The 16,066-nt window shown below is 40.4% G+C and overlaps 1 non-coding gene across 1 annotated transcript; it reads right to left on the bottom strand.

Annotated features, from left to right (window-relative positions):
* Window positions 1-12,630: 12,630 nt before the first annotated feature.
* Window positions 12,631-12,737, bottom strand: LOC120087471. Its single transcript, XR_005484611.1, has one exon. It is a non-coding gene; the product is annotated as a small nucleolar RNA R71 (small nucleolar RNA).
* Between the last annotated feature and the right edge of the window lie 3,329 nt (window positions 12,738-16,066).

The following is a 16,066-nucleotide window of genomic DNA, read 5'->3' as shown; positions in this document are numbered from 1 at the left end:
GGCTGAAGTTGAAAATGCATTGGATATACGGATTAAGACACTTCAATCGAATCGAGGTGGAGAGTTTTTGGATTCGGGGTTCCAGGACTATTTGATAGAACATGGAATCATTTTCCAACTCTCAGTGTTAGGTACACCTCAGCAGAATGGTAGCGGAGAGGAGAAACAGAACCTTGTTGGACATGGTTCGATTGATGATGAGTTACACTTTCTTACCGGACTCATTTTTTGGTTTTGCAGTGGAGACTACTGTGTATATACTCAATTGTGTTCCTTCCAAGCATGTTGCAAGAACACCTTTGGAGTTGTGAAACGAGCGTAAAGATAGTTTGCATCACTTCCGCATATGGGATTGCCCAGTACATTGCTTGAGGCTAATCCAAAGAAATTGGAACCACGGTCGAGGTTATGCCTCTTTGTGGGCTATCCCAAAGGTACACGAGGGGGTTACTGTTATGATCCGACAGAAAACAGAGTGTTTGTTTCCACGTACACTACCTTCCTGGAGGAGGATCATATTAGGGAGCACAGTCCACGTAGTAAGATTGTGTTACGTGAGCTTTCCAACGAAACTAATAAAACTTCTACAAGAGTTGTTGAAAGGGTCTGCTTCATCAGCAAGAGCTGTTGATGATATTTCATTTGGTAGGTCGGTTCCACCTCAAGAGTTTAGGGAACCTCGACACAGTGAGAAGGTTACGAACCCATCTGTTTGGTATCTGGGTTTCACAGAAATCCTGGCTATGGTAGCTGATGGCGTTGTTGAGGATCTATTGTCTTATCAAAAGGTAATGAAGGATGTTGACCGGGATTAATGGATCAAAGCCATGGATTTTGAGATGGAGTCGATGTACTTCAACTCAGTATGGGATCTTGTAGATCAGCCTGATGGGGTAAGACCTATAGGTTGTAAGTGGATCTACAAGAGGAAACGGGGTGTTGATGGGAAGGTGCAAACCTTCAAGGCTCGTCTTGTGGCAAAGGGTTATACGCAGGTCGAGGGAGTCGACTATGAGGAGACTTTCTCGCCTATTGCCATGTTGAAGTCAATTCGCATCCTCCTGTCCATTGCCGCTTAATATGATTATGAGATTTGGCAAATGGACGTCAAGACTGCCTTTCTGAATAGAAATCTTAAGGAGACCATTTATATGGTGCAGCCCCAGGGATTCATTGTCCAAGGTCAAGAGCAAAAAGTTTGCAAACTGAATCGGTCCATTTATTGGCTGAAACAGGTGTCTCGATCTTGGAATATTCGGTTTGATACTACGATCAAATCATACGGCTTTGACTAAAATGTTGATAAGCCTTGTGTCTAAAGAAAATCATCAACAGTTCAATAGTTTTTCTAGTGTTGTATGTAAACGATATCCTACTCATTGAGAATGATGTAGGACTACTGACAGTAGTTAAGAACTGGCTAGCAACCCAATTCCAAATGAAAGATTTTGGAGAGGCTCAGTTTGTTCTTCGTATACAAATCTTTTGGGATCAGAAGAACAAAGTGCTAGCACTGTCTCAGGCATTGTATATTGACAAGATGTTGCTCAAGTACTCGATGCAGAACTCCAAAAGGGTCCAACTTCCGTTCAGGCATGGAGTTACTTTGTTTAAAAAAATGTGTCCTAAGACGCCTCAAGAGGTTGAGGAGATGAGATGGGTCCCATATGCATCTATCATTGGCAGATTGATGTATACGATGCTCTATACTAGACCAGACATTTGCTACGTTGTGAGAATAGTCAGTAGGTATCAGCCTAACCCAGGCCAAGGTCACTGGACCGCAGTTAAGAACATCCTTAAGTATCTTCAGAGAACGAGGACTGCATGTTCGTGTATGGAACTAGGGATTTGATCCTTACTGGATACACGGATTCTAACTTTCAGACTGATAAGGACTCTAGGAAGTCTACTTCGGGGTCAGTTTTTACTCTTAACAAAGGAGTAGTAGTGTAGCGAAACACTAAACAGGGGTGCATTGCCAACTCCACGATGGAGGTTGAGTACGTAGTGGTGTGTGAAGTTGCTAAGAAGGCCGTTTGGCTTAGGAAGTTTCTGACAGATCTAGAAGTTGTTCACAACATGTCTATGAAGGATCTCATACCGTAGAGTTCCATGAGCGTGCTTGGATCGCTCCGATCTCATTGACCAAAATACAACAATATACATTCAACACATACATTTATGTAAATAAACTCTAATTAACGGCATGCTATGAACAACAAAATCATAAGGGAAAGAATTCCATACCAATTGAAGACTATCTTCAAACTTCAGAACTCCAACGAAGCGGAAACCCTCCAAGCAATCTACTAATGCCCAGCAGCAGCATCAACAAAAGTAACACGAACAACTGCAAAGGAACGCCATGGGGATGACAGCACCACTAATGAGCCCCGGGTATTCTCGGAGTGAAAACCTAAAAGGTGGGCTTTGGTGAATTTAGTAGAGGAAGAAGGAAACATGAATCGTGTAGGCGATAAGCAAGTGGGAGGGTGAAAGTCGCTATCGCATAGCAAAAATGCTTATCGTCTAGAGAAGCTACACGATCGTGTAGGATTTGCTGAACGATCGTTTAGGAAAAGGTATACGATTGTTTAGTTAAATCGGCACGCTATACGATTGTTTAGAGAAGCTATCCGATCGTGTAGGCAAGAGTGTGTGATCGTTTAGCACAAGGTGGATGATCGTTTAGGCGGAGAAGCGACTATCGTATAGGCTCTCGAGCGATCGTTTTCTTTCACCAACGCACGCTTCACGAAATCTTTTGGGCGAATTGACGGACAATCGATTGAACTAACCAAAAATGAAAACATTTTTCATTTTAACCCATCGGTTACCATAACTAACGTTGCCTACTAACCCACGTCTAAACGTGATATTAGGATTAATTATCATATAATTAATCAATTAAAAAATTAAAAAATATAATCATATTATATTTTTACCCTATAGTTTGATATCACATATCTACTATAGTATTTTCTCCTCTACTTGATATAAATCGTATTTATATCTAATTTCCTCCAAAATATTGTATCTCATATAATTGTCAATTATATCATATATAATCGAACTTCCTCTTGTCAATTTGAACATTTCAAATTAACCAAATACTGGTTCTTGACTTTATCCAAGCTACCCAGGGGACCTAATGGACCTGTGGCTTGAAGCTTCAATGGTACGTGAATAGCTGACTAAAATCTTTAGCCACAAGATCCACCATTTGTTAACTGTCAGGCATTCCACTAAAGACCAATAGCTAAACTCTTCTTACCACAAATATATTTCTATGTCCATCGAATATAACCAATCATGAGTATGATGACCCTTCACAGATGCTCGTAAGTACAGTTGGGCCAAATTACCGTTTTGCCCCTATAGTTACATCTCGCTCCTTAAGTACCACTGATTCCTCTAATGAACAATACAACATAGTCCAACTATGTGTGAACACCTCTCTGGCCAAGAGAAGGTGTGTGGCGCCACATCGTTCAAGCCCCAGAATCAGCCCTTAAGGGAGCCATCTATCTGCTTACCTCTGCCTCAGGGAAGGAGTGAATTCCATCTTGTGTAGCTGAGTTCCCATCTCCCAAATTAAACGTATCCCCAAAATGGTAGGTTTGAATCGGCGACCTGGCCACTCGCACCCATACAAATCAAAGGATCGTCCTCAATGGCAGGAGTTCCCAACTCACTCAGGATTGAGGTCATGTTACCTCTGGTCATCCTAGTGAAGTGAAGTCTCTGTCATGAATGGTGTTATATAACGAAACGTTAACACCTCAGGGTTAGGTCATATACAAACTCTTTGTATAGGACGCCCCCATTCGCATGTCCCCAACACGAATGATCAGAATCAGACCATCTGTGATAAGTCACAGCACTTGTGACCATTCCAAAAAGCGGGCCGCATCCATAACGTTACCAGGATAAAGTTTCCCTCCTATATCCATATACTACAGACCATTTTGGTTATCACTCAAAACATGATCCACTTGTATGTCACCATATACATGTGTGAGTCACATACAGATAACCAGAGATTTTATGTTTATTGGTTTGTGGTAAAGCAAATAAAACAAGTAACTGAGCAAAAAACAAGATGTGAAGTAAATATCATATATTAACAACATAAGCATTCGTACATAGTGTTCACAAACTACATGACACGAGACTTTAGGGCATCAACCCCAACAATCTCTCACTTATCCTAAAGCGAAGTGGGTACAATAAACTAGTACAAAACAATAAACTAGGGCATAAAAACCCAGTACAAGAAAATCTCCCTCTTGCCTTAGTCCAACCGCGAGCAATCCTGTAGACCTATGCTCCATAGGTGACCCTCAAATAATGTAGCCATGAGAGCCTTCGTAAACAGGTCAGCAACATTGTGCTCTGAAGTGATCTGCGTGACAACCACGTCCCCTCGATGCACTATCTTGCGGATCAGATGATACTTCCGCTCTATGTGTTTTTCGCGCCTGTGACTCCTTGGCTCCTTAGAGTTCGTCACTGCCCCACTATTATTACAATAGAGGGTAATGGGCCTAGACATATCTGGAATAACTTCCAGGTCTGTCAAGAACTTCCTGAGCCAGACTGCCTTCTTAGTAGCTTCGCAAGCAGCTACATACTCCGCTCCATAGTGGAGTCGGCGATGCACCCTTGCTTAGTGCTTCGCCACACTACAGCTCCTCCGTTAAGAGTAAATATTGACCCTGATGTAGACTTGCGAGAGTTCTTATCAGTCTGAAAGTCAGAATCTGTGTATCCTGTAAGGATCAAATCCCTCGAACCATACACGAGTATATAGTCCCTCATTCTCCGAAGATACTTGAGCATGTTCTTCACTGCGGTCTAGTGACCCTGTCCTGGGTTAGATTGATACCTACTGACTATGCCCATAGCGTAGCAGGATTGGACGAGTACAGAGCATCGCGTACATCAAACTGCCAACGACAGACGCATATGGTGCCCATCTTATCTCCTCGATCTCTTGAGGCGTCTTAGAACATATGTCCTTAGACAAAGTGACTCCATGCCTGAACGGCGGTAGGCCCCTCTTGAAGTCCTACATCGAGTACTTGAGCAACATCTTGTCAATGTATGATGCCTGAGACAGGGCTAGCACTTTGATCTTACAATCCCGAAAGATCTGTATACCTAGAACAAACTGAGCCTCTTCTAAATCTTTCATTTGGAATTGGGTCGCTAGCCAGTTCACAACTTCAGAGGTGTTCTTGCAACACTCTTGGAGGGAACACAGTTGAGTATGTACACTGCAGTCTCCACTGCAAAACCCTAAAACGAGTTCGGTAAGGAAGTGTAACTCATCATCGAGCGAACCATTTCTAACAAGGTTCTATTTCTCCTCTCTACTACACCATTCTGCTGAGGTGTACCCGGCACTGAGAGTTGGGAAACGATTCCATGTTCTATTAAATAGTCCTGAAATGCTTAGTCCAAAAACTCTCCACGTCGATCTGATCGAAATGTTTTAATCCGTCTATTCAATGCATTTTCAACTTCAGCCTTGAACTCTTTGAACTTTTCAAAGGATTCAGACTACCGTTGCATAAGATAAACATACCCGTACCTGGAGTAATCATCATAAAACTGATAAAATAATCATAGCCACCTCGGGCTCGCACATTCATAGGAACACAAAGGTCAGAATGTACTAACTCAAGAGGCTCCTTGGCTCTATAACCTTTTTCCAGTAAAAGGTCGTTTAGTCATCTTACCCTCAAGGTAAGATTCGCACACTGGTAAAGAATTCCATTCTTCACCAATCTCTCAATCCTATTGAGATTGATGTGCCCTAAATGAAGATGCCAAAGTTGGGCATTTTTTTTTTGGAGAAAGTCGTTGACGTTTTGATTGAGTTACGGCAGTTCTGAACATTTCAGTATTATGGAAGGAACTAATGGCTAACGGCCTTAGCACATATAAATTCGATTCCATATTTGTTGTGCAAATAAAAACACCATCTTTATGAATAAACGCTTTATTCACATTAAAAGAGACAGTATATTTACATTGCAATAAACACTTTACATGAGGTTCTTCTTTAGTTTAGGAACAATATATACATTATTTAAAAAAAGAAACCTATTTTGTAAAGCTAACTGGAGTCCTCCCACTGCCACAGCTGAAACGACGTGTCTGGTGCCTACTCGCATCGTCATCTCACCAGCCTCCAGCTGTCGCCAAGATCTAATCCCCTGAAAAAAAGAACAAACATGGTTAGTGGCGCCCGAATCAATTATCCATGCAGAATCATCATTCTCCACTGAACAAGTTTCAAGCACAAGTAAATCACATTTACCTTTATCGGCCTTGGCCTTAGCCTTGGCTGCTTTCTTTTCTTTCAGATATCGAGGACAATTCCTCTTTCAGTGTCCATCTTGGTTGCAATTGAAACACTTTCCTTTAGCAACTTGTGGACGCCTCCTTGGGGCGACAGGCGGTGGGTTAACAGGTGCCTTCCCTTTACCCTTACCACCCTTTTTCTTCTAACTCCACTCTTCTTCCCCTTTGTAGAGTTAGAAGAGGAAGGTGTAGACTTCGTTCTTGAGGTCGAACCTTTATGAAACGTCCTGGAGGATGAAGCAACATTTGCCTCACCCTTCTGCCTCTCCTTACTTTTCAGTAAAGATTGGTATGTCTGCAACTCGTTGAGGAGAGTTGTAAGGTTGCATTTCACTTTGTTAAGAATCACAGTGCTAACAAAGTGTAGGAAGCTCTCCGACAAAGAATGCAGGATTATGCTAACCTGGTTGCCCTCATCGATGGTAGACCCATTCAACTCCGCCACATTGAAGTGGACCATCATGTTAAGCACATGTTCACGAACAGAGGTGCCTTCTTGCATTTTGGAGTTGAATATGTATATTAAGAGCCTCATGCATAAGCTGTTCAGACGGTTGTCCAAACATCCCCCATAGGGACTCCATGATCTCATGCACTGAGACCATAGACTCATGTTTCTTGGCCAAGACTTCAGAAGACTTTCCAAGATGTAGGCCCGAGCCTTCTCATTTGCCCTTGTCCATCGCTCGTATGCCTCCCAAATATTTCGAGTGCATTTGAAGCTAGCATAAGAGGACAAGCCTCGGGAGAGCGAACATGAGATCCTCGATGATTAGGGATCGTCGTAATCATGTGTTCCATGTTTGCAAAATTATCGCCAGTTAAGTTTTTCGGCGCCTTAACAAACTAGTGGCTATTGTAATTTGAAAATGTTGCTAAAAAAACGAAAAAAATTTTATTAGATCTTTGGTAAACCACTTTTAAACCAATCAGTTTTGCAAAATAGTTTCAAGTACCCTAAGTTATAGACTTCTATTTTGCAATGATGCCCCATGGGGCAGGAACAAACGCCACCGGTGGGGTGATCAGTTGTCCCTTCGCTGGGATGAGACATTCTCAACCATTAGACAGAACCAACTCTTGGAACTGAACCTAACAGCCACCATTTTTCGGTCCCAGAATCATTAACCTTTAACTATCCCGCGTAAGTGTAACCCTCGCTTTCGGTGCCAGAGTCCTGCCCTAATGAGCCCACCATAGAGAAGAAGCAGATTAGGACAAAAGACTAAGTTACCTTATCCTCTTACAAGAGATCAAATAATAAAATGCGCAAAACTGCCATCCTTTAGGGGGACACTCTCAGGGTGCCTCGAGGCAATGCACAGTAACGTTATTCACGGAATGAGGGAACTGAGGGATATGTTGTCGCACTTCCTGCTCCCACTTACTATGAGCACTCTCTCCATCCACCTTGATATTGACCTACCCAAACACCATCCATTAGGGGGACACGCCAAAGGTGTCGCAGGCCGAGGATTATGATTCACGGTATGGACTATTTAGGAAAAACGTGAAAGGTTTAAGTGAAACATCTTATACCCCAAGTACCTCCCATTGAATGTTCTACCTAGGGGTTCATTAACCTAGACAATCCAGCTATTGATTTTAGTCTAAGTCGTCTTTCTGAACTATGCTCATAAACAACGTTTGTCTATGATATAAGAACAAGTTCAAGTAGTCACATTTAAACACTTTAATGGACTTTCCTTAACTTGCATGCATGCATCAAATCTATCTAATTCACTTTTCCAGGTAAGTTTCCAGGTAGGGGTGTTACATTTTCGTCAACTTAAATACCCCAGCCTAAACAGAACCCGCCTTAGACAAAATGTCCTTTATAGATAGATTTGCTACACTTTAACCTTTTATAGCCAATTTAATCTTATTAAACTGATTAAAAGATTAAGCCTTAGGGTTGCTAACCGTATTAGAACCATGATCTTAGGTCTATGTGATCCAAGTTTTAAATACTTTAAAACCATGAATTAAACCTAGTGAGCATGCATGTCTTTCTTATTTCTTTTAGTTCTAATTTCTCTTTAACTTTTAAAAAGAAACAACTAAAACCATTGCGCACAACTAGGCGTTTATAACATTTATAAAATAACCTATGTGTCATGCTTCATGCAATGTTCGGTCATTACTATATATAACTTTTATATAATGTGTAACGACCAAGCAAACATTCTATCATTCACCCTTATACTATAACATTTATAATATAAAGATGATGCATGTCAATGCACTTTATGCATGCATAAATATAACTCTTATATTATATGATGCATGAGCATGCTCTTACATAATTAAATCATGCTTCTCTAAACTATAACTATTACAATAAAGAGATGATGCATGACCATTGCATAACCTAAGGTGGGAATTATAATATGTGCATACCATATGACATATAAAAAACATATATCGCATGTAATAAACAAAGGATTAATGTACCGGGATGAGCCTTTATAAAATTCGGAATGAAAAAAAACTTATCTATTACATTTTTCATCGAGCAAACTGGTTCATAGGCGAACCGGGTCTTGAACCACCAGGAGGTATTCATCGTGTAGCAAACTCCAGTAGGTAGACGATCGTTCAGCATGATGATAGGAACATTAGTAAACGATCGCGTAGACAATGAGGCTGCGAAGCCTAATCGTCCATGCAATCAAGTAGCGCGACGATAGGTAAACGATTTACCTTGCTATACTAAGCGATCGCTTAGTCAGTTACTAAGCGATGAAGCTTACTGACCTAAACGATCGTCTAGCGTGCCCGCACGTCAAGTGATCCATGAGCATTTCNTTAGTCAGTTACTAAGCGATGAAGCTTACTGACCTAAACGATCGTCTAGCGCGCTCGCGCATTAAGTGATCCATGAGCATTTCATCGTCTACACGACGCAGTACTCAATGATCGCATACCCGATCGTCAACCCGATGCGACTAACCCTAGATCAAATTCCCCATCGTTGAACCGATGCGTTCATCAACGATCGCGTACACCTTCATCTTTACGATGCGATCAACAGCGATCGCATAGAACTTCTTCTACATGATGCGATCAACCCTAGATCGCCTACTTAGAACTTTGACGAACGACTCAAAACTTCAAACAAACTTTGAATACAGACTCGATAACGATTATTAATGCCCAAAAACTCATGTAAAAGGATCTAAATCAATTCAAGGCAAAACATCCCAAAAACATCAATTAATCCCGCACATCCACAACAGCTTTAACAATTAAATAGCATAGAAATGCACCCACCATGAATGTAAATCTTATTTCATTACAACAGATGAAATCGAAGTATCAGAACCTGGCTCTGATACCAATTGAAGGATCTGATACCGTAGAGTTCCATGAGCTTTTCGGATCACTCCGATCTCACAGTGACCGAAATATAACAATATACATTCAATACATACAGTTATGCAAATAAACTCTAATTAACGACATGCTATGAACAACAAAATCATAAGGGAAAGAATTCCATACTAGTTGAAGACTATCTTCAAACATCAAAACTCCAACGCAGCGGAAACCCTTCAAGCAATCTACCAATGCCCAGCAGCAACGTCAACAAAAGTAGCACAAACAACCACACAAGAACGTTGTAGGGACGACACCACCACTAATGAGCCCTGGGTATTCTCGGAGTGAAAACCCAAAGGGTGGGCTTTGGTGAATTTGGTAGAGGAAGAAGGAAACACGAATCGTGTAGACGATAAGCAAGTGGGAGGGTGAAAGCCACTATCGCATAGAAAAAATACTTATCGTCAAGAGAAGCTACACGATCGTGTAGGATTTGCTGAACGATCGTTTAGGAAAAGGTATACGATCATTTAGTTAAATCGGCACACTATACGATCATTTAGAGAAGCTATTTGATTGTGTAGGTGGGAGTGTGTGATTGTTTAGTGCAAGGTGAATGATCGTTTAGGTGGAGAAGCGACTATCGTATAGGCTCTCGAGCGATCGTTTTCTTTCACCAATGCACGCTTCACGAAATCTTTTGGGCGAATTGACGGACGATATCGATTGAAACTTGAACCAAAAATTGAAAACATTTTTCATTTACCCATCGGTTACCATAACTGACGTTTGCCCACTAACCCACGTCCAAGCGTGATATTAGATTAATTATCATATAATTAATCAATTTAAAAAATTTAAAAAATAATCATATTTATATTTTTACCCTATATGTTATCACATATCTACTATAGTATTTCTCCTCTACTTGATATAAAATCATATTTATATCTACTTTCCTCCAAAATAATGTATTCTCATACATTTGCCAATTATATTCATATATAATTAACCAGTCCAATTATATCATATATAATCGAATCTTCTTTCTTGTCAATTTGAATCATTTCAAATTAACGCCAAATTACTGATTTCCTCGGACTTTATTCCAAGCTACCCGGGAGACCTATGGACATTGTGGTCGAAGCTCAAACGGTACTTGTGAATAGCTAACTACACTCTTAGCCACGAGTCAGGCATCCACTAAAACCAATAGGCTGAACTCTTCTTACCAACAGATATATTCTATGTCCATCGGATAATAATACCAATCATGGCAGTATATGACCGCTTCACCAATTCGTAAGTATAGCTGAGTCCAAATTACCATTTTTGCCCCAGTAGTTACATTCTTACTCCTTAAGTACCGACTGATTCCTCTTAATGGACAATACAACATAATCCTAACTATAGTGTGAACATCTCTCGGGCCAGAGAAAGGGTGGGGGTGCCACAGTCGTTCAAGTCCCGGAATCAGCCCTTAAAGAAAGCCATCTATTATTTAACCCCTAACCTCAGGAAAGAGTGATTAAATCTTGTGTTAGCTGAGTTCCCCAGACTCCCAAATCAGACGAAACCCAAAAAATGGTGTGGTTTGAAATCACGGTTTTAACCTAGCAAATCGTCACCCATAACAGATCAAAAGGACCAACCTCAATGTGCAAGAGTCCCACAACTCATCTGAGGTCATGTTACCTATGGCCATTCGTGTCAGAGTCCTTATACGACTCTTTGTATGGGACCGCCTTCCTGCTCGCTATGTGTCTCCAACATGAATGATCAAAGACTAAAACCATATGTGACAATCACAACATACCTTGACCAATTCTACAAAGCGGGCCGCATCCCGTAGCGTTACTCAGGATAAGTTTCCCTCCTATATCCAATACTACACGAACCATTTTCGGTTTATCACTCAAGTACATGATCCACCTTGTATGTCACCATATACATGCTTGAGTCACATACAGATAAACCAGGGATTTTATGTTTATTTGTTTGTGGTAAAGCAAATAAAACAAGTAACTAGCAAAAAAAAACAAGATGTGAAGTAAATATCATAAATTAACAACACAAGCATTCGTACATACTATTTACAAACTACAGGACACGAGACTTTAGGGCGTCAACCCCAATAGTCTAGGCCCATCACCCTCTATTGTGACAATAGTGGTGCTGTAGCGAACTCTAGTCTCATCTGCGAGATAGTGCATCGAAGGGACATGATAGTCACGAAGATCGCTTCAGAGCACAACGTTGCTGACCCGTTTACGAAGACTCTCACGGCTATAGTTTTTTAGGGTCACCTTTGGAGCATGGGTCTACGGGACCACCAGCGGCTGGACTAGGGCAAGTGGGAGATATTTTTGTACTGGGCCTTAGTGCCCTAGTTTATTGTTTTGTACTAGTTGTTTGTACACCCCACTCGCTTTAGAAAAAGTGGAAGATTGTTGGGGATGATGCTCTAAACTCTCGTTGGGTTCTGTAGTTTGTAAACATGGTTTTGAACAAACGCTTGTGATGTAATAATATATGATATTTTCTTCACTTTTGTCTATAGAACATTGGATGTTTTAATTGCTTTACCACAAACCAAACTTGTATGATTTCTTTCCAGGAATCATGAGACTAGCATTAGGTGGATCACGGTTCGAGATGAAGCTGGTAATGTTACAAATGATAAAGACAGCAGGACAGTTCGGTGGATGACGTGGTGAAGATCCACACGCCCATCTATGAAACTTCATTGAAATTTGTAACATTTTTGTGTTCCCAAATATCTCCACTAAAGAAGTTTGACTCACGTTATTTCCATTTTCACTATGCTATAAAGCAAAAAAATGGGCATACTCCCTCAAACAAGGAGAGATAACTTCATGGGAGCGGGTTATGGAGAAATTTATGAAGAATTATTTCCCTCCTACAGAAAATGCCAGAATAAGGAAGTTAATCATCAATTTTGAACAAGAAGAAGACGAATCACTCGGTGATGCATGGGCGAGGTTCAAGAGATTAGTTCACGACTGCCCGCACAATGGATTGTCGGATTGCCTCCAAATGGAGATTTTCTATCATGGACTAAATCATGCATTGCAGACAGCTGCCAAGGTGATAGTAGTAGGAGGTCTGCTGGACAAGACTTATGATGAGGCAAAGAACATTCTTGATTGCATATCGAAAAACCATGAAGATTGGCAAGAAAGCGATCAACAAGTAAAACCTAGAGAAGGTAATGCAAATAATGGTGTCATCGCACCTTTGCAAAATCAAATGAATGCGATGATAAATTTATTACAGGGCATCGCAATAAAAACCTATAGCACAAAGAGGGTAAGTCAACGTGATAGAACAAACAAGCACCAGTTGTGCTACATGTGGAGAATCGCATTCAGTTAAAGAGTGTCCACGAAATCCGCAGTCAATCTACTTTGTCAAGAACAACCCTTTCTAAAACGTACAAGCCCGGGTGGCGAAACCACCCTAATTTTGCTTGAAAAAATAACCAACAACAAGACTACCAATCCATGGTGCAAAAAAAAGGACCACTAGGATTTTTCCAAAGAACTAACGGTCAACAACAACAACAAGCCAGCAGCTCTCAAACGCTGCCATCATTCTCTCTGAAGAATCGTTAAAAAAGTAAATCGAAAAGAATGAGACAGTCCTCCAAAACCAGGCGACTTTCATCCGCAACTTGGAAATCCAAATAGGACAGATTGCGGGAGAGCTGAAGAATAGACCACAGAGGACACTATCGAGCTCAACTGAGCTCCCACGCAACCTAGGGAACATAGGGAAAGAACACTGCCAAGTAGTCAAACTGAGAAATAGAAAGGCAACTGTGGAAATTAGGAAGGAGCCTAGCAAGTTCGATTCAAATGTGACGGAATCAATGAAACCGTTGACACAAACTGAGTCAGAAGAGCCCGAGATAATTGAACCTGAAGTTGCGACCATCTCTAAGCCTCCAGACCATGGAATAGTAAAAGTACAGCTTCCTTCATTCCCTCAGAGACTGAAAAAGAAGCAAAACGATGAAGTTCAGTATCATCACTTCCTGGAAATATTAAAAACAACTACACATCAATATTCCATTTCAGAAGCGATAGAGCAGATGTCAAAATATGCCAAGTTTTTTAAGGATATAGTGTCAAAGAAAAGAAGCACAGGAAAATTCGCCACAGTGGCATTAACATAAGAATCAAACACTATAATCCCACCGAAGATGCGTGACTCAGGCAGCTTTACGATACCCTGCTCAATAGAAGGGATCTACATTGGTCAATCATTATGCGATCTTGGGACAAGCATAAATTTAATGCCTCTTTCAATCTTCAAACAATTGAATGTAGGATAGCTGACACCCACGACAGTGACTCTCCAGCTTGCAGACAGGTCCCTGGTACACTCTGAAGGAAAATTGAAGGATGTCTTGGTCACAATCGATAAATTCATTCTACCTGCAGCATTCTAGATTATAAGGCGGACAAAGATGTGCCAATCATATCGAGACAACCATTCTTGTCTACTGGTCGTGCTCAAATAGATGGACACAAGGGAGAGATCACAATGAGCATCAATGGAAACAAGCTAAAGTATATTATTGTCAAGGCAATGAAGTTCCCAGAAGATGAAGGCCTATCAAATTCTGACGACGAACACACTTGCGACGAAGATTTGGAGTACGAAGAAGAAAATGAAGAAAGAGAGGATGCGACAGCATCCTTAGAAACCTGCCATGTAATAACAGAGACAATGAACAATGAAGAAAAGTTGAACGAAGAGAGAAAAACACACAAACCTTCCTTAGAGTAACCACCTACACTGGAGCTAAAAACTCTACCAAATCACTTAAAGTACGTTTTCCTTGGCCAGAATAAAACATTGCCAGTAATAATATCCTCTGCATTACCGAAAGAGAAAGAAACGGCTCTGCTTCGTATCCTGAAGAAAATATTAAAGCAATCGGATGGACGCTCGCAGTTATCAATGTAGACTCGATAAAACCTGACGTACTGCATGCATAGAATTCGGCTCGAAAAAAACTATAAATGCTCGATAAAACCTCAACGCAGACTGAACCCTGCGATGAAAAAGGTTGTTAAAAAAGAAATCACTAAATGGCTAGACACCGGCATCGTATGCCTTATCGCCAATAGCACGTGGGTTAGCCCCATGCAATGCATCCCGAAGAAGGGCAGAATGACAATAGTCCCCAACGCAAACAACGGGTTAATCTCCATGAGGACCGTCATTGGCTGGTAGATTTGTATGGATCTCCCCAACTCCTCTGTAATAGGCCACTTAAGAGATGAAAGAATTATTCAATAACTCATTTCTTTAACATGAAATAACTCCCTCATTATTTAAATTCTAATTTAATTATATTAACTACCTTAACATAATTAATTTGAACTATATATTATATCACATATAATATATAACCTATAGTTCATTATATCACATATAATATAACCTATAGTTTATATTCTCTCAAATAACCTAAAGTATTAATATGAATCATATTCATATTAATTTTAATCTATAGTTTATATATCAATCATGTTCATTAAGGAACTCTGAATCGAGATCCAATGAGCAGAAGCAGATCGTTCCAAATCCCATCGAGAAATAACACAAACAATTATAGTCTAACACTAACGATTATGTATATACTATAATTACAAGCATGCTTCTTATAAAAGAACAAACAAGGGATAGAGTATGCAAACCTTTGAAGAATCTTTCTTCAAGTATCCCTCGATCGTTCAGCAAATCGTTCAATCAGTACGAACTTCGAACGCAACAATCAGAGCACGATCTCAATGAACGGAACATCCAACAGCATAAACTGATGAATCCTCGATCACAATCGAGTCCAACTCGATCCGAACAGGAATACCACCATAAGTGTTACCTTGGTATTCTTGGAGTGAGAATCCAGGAGTTGTGGGCTCTGTGTGATTTTGGATTGAGGAAAGCAGGTGGTAGACGATTGAATAGACAATCGAGTAAGTGAGAGATTAATAAAGTCTATCGTATAGACAAAATACGAGATCGTTTAGTAAGATTAAGCCTGTCGTATAAACTTTGCTACTCGATCGTATATCAACGAGTAAACGAGTAACTATCGCATAGTAAACTCGTAACTCGATCGTGTATGCGCTCTATGCTATTGTTAGTAAAACACATTTTCTTGATAGCCTTTTTGTGAGATTCTTCCGAGTGAAAAATCGACTTAATTTTGGAAAATAACTTTCCTTTTATCTCACAGCTACCATAAAATTTCCAATAACCTCCCACTCAATACGGTTATCAAAGAAAAAGAATAATTAATTATCATATAACTAATATGTTATAAATAAATATA

This window comes from Benincasa hispida, chromosome 9 (genome assembly GCF_009727055.1).
Source record: "Benincasa hispida cultivar B227 chromosome 9, ASM972705v1, whole genome shotgun sequence".
In the NCBI taxonomy this organism is placed as follows: domain Eukaryota; kingdom Viridiplantae; phylum Streptophyta; class Magnoliopsida; order Cucurbitales; family Cucurbitaceae; genus Benincasa; species Benincasa hispida.
This window is presented reverse-complemented; position numbering and strand designations above follow the sequence as displayed.